We start from the raw sequence: 2206 nt of genomic DNA on the forward strand, positions 1-2206 counted from the left end.
CTATTATACAGAGTGAAGTAAGCCAGAAAGAAAAACACTAATACAGTATACTAACACACATATATGGAATTTATAAAGATGGTAAAGACAACCCTGTATGCGAGACAGCAAAAGAGACACAGATGTATAGAACAGTCTTTTGGACTCTGTGGGGGAGGGGGGATGATTTGGGAGAATAGCATTGAAACATGTATAATATCATATAAGAAATGAATTGCCAGTCCAGGTTTGATGCAGGATACAGGAAGCTTGGGGCTGGTGCACTGGGATGACCCAGAGGGATGGTATGGGGAGGAGGTGGGAGGGGGGTTCAGGATGGGGAACACGTGTACACCCGTGGCGGATTCATGTTGATGTATGGCAAAACCAATACAATATTGTAAAGTAAAAAAAATATATATATATTAATTAAAAAATTTAAAAAAAAGTGGGACCTTTTTAAGCAACTTAAAAAAGGATCCCGCATGTCGCAACTAAGACTTGGTGCAGCCAAATAAGTATTTTTTAAAAAGAAAGAAAACGAATAGGATCAGAGTCATAGAAAACAGGACATTTTCCTAATAATTCTTTTGTCTCAAAAACTCCTCTGCTCAAGTTCTCCAAGAGTTAGTGGTTCTAAAATGCTGGCAAGACAGAGCCATGACAAAGTCTTGTAGACCTGGACAAAGGGAAGCAACAGGGCCCTACTTGGAAGGATTACTATGAGTCTAAGTAAACTGACCAAGGACTAAACATCTTTAGAGCTTGACTATGTCCCGGTGGCCTTATTCCAAACCTTGGTTCTCTATCTTCCCTTTCAAGCCCTGCTCTTCTAAAATAGAAGCTACACATAGAGATTCAAGGTAACCCCAAAATTGTGCATGCCTGTCTACATTTGGGGGTGGGTGGGTGGGGGGACCAGGACTGAAGGCATGAGCCATCCTGCCCAGACATGCCTTACAGCAAGTTCACCAATGCCTTGGGCCTGGTTGATTTTTTATCCCAGCAGGCTGCCTGTGTTTGCTTTAAGGCATAATTTCCTGTGTGAAAATCTAGGAGTCCAGGTCTAAAATACCCCACAAGGACTAGGTTTGGGTACCTAGTCATTTACTCTGAGGAGTCTGTGCTCTAATCTCCCATCCCCTTGGGTTTGTTATTATCATTACATTAATGTCACTGTGACCAGCACCCTATTATTGCTGTTGTTTCCATCACTATATTTACTATGAGTCTTAGGGTGGATTATTTCAGTGGTGGTGGTTGTATAACGTTGACTACACTTTCTCTGTTCAGGAGGAGGGTCCCATTCACTAGAGACCACTACTGATGTTTCCCCCAAATTCAGACATGTACACCGAAGCTTTATTGCTTGGTCTCCTCTCGTGAGACTAGGCCCCTGAAATGTTCCTGGTCCCCCTTCTGAGGTACCCTGTTGGTGGGGGGTTCAGTGGAGGACATCCCCAGGTTGGCTGAGCCTCTAGGGTGTGAGCAACCTCCCTCCAGGGATCAGCACCGTCTTGTGCAGGCCTGGAAGACCCAGGAAGCCTCCTTCATTCTCCAGAGCCACCCCAAACTTCTAACTCCACCGGTAGGTCCTGGCACTGTTCTTGCCATCCTGGAAAGGCTGAAAAATATGTTACCGACTGCCTGAGAATCCTGAGATTTTCTACTGTAGCTAAGGACCCAGGATCATTGTTGCCAAAAGCAGAGGCACAAGGTGGGAGTCCTGGGCTCACCTGAGCCTCTGCACCTGAGCCCCTTATTGGCCCAAGAAATGCCTGTGCTGCACTTCAAGCCATGGAGATGGGGCCATGCCAGCCTGAGCCACTGCACAATTTTCTGTCCTCTAGGAAGCCTATGAAATGCTTGTGCAGGCCACTGACACCCCTGCTGGTCAGAAGCACCATGCACAACTCTTGTCTACACCTTCTCTAATAGAATGCAAACCCAGGTGTCTGGATTTCTGCAGGTCTGGGCAGAACAGATGGCAGAAGGTCAGCGAGGAGGTGCTGGCTACAGTATGGTGTGGGGCTTAATGGGTGCTTATGGATGGTGTAATATCATTCAAATCAAGTGTGTGTGTGTGTGTGTGCGTGCGTGTGTTAGTTCAGTTCAGTTCAATTGCTCAGTCGTGTCCAACTCTTTGCAACCCCATGAATCGCAGCACGCCAGGCCTCCTTGTCCATCACCAACTCCCAGAGTTCACTCAAACTCATGTCCATTGAGT

The sequence above is a fragment of the Bison bison genome, unplaced genomic scaffold, assembly GCF_000754665.1.
Source record: "Bison bison bison isolate TAMUID 2011002044 unplaced genomic scaffold, Bison_UMD1.0 scf7180017851975, whole genome shotgun sequence".
In the NCBI taxonomy this organism is placed as follows: Eukaryota; Metazoa; Chordata; class Mammalia; order Artiodactyla; family Bovidae; genus Bison; species Bison bison.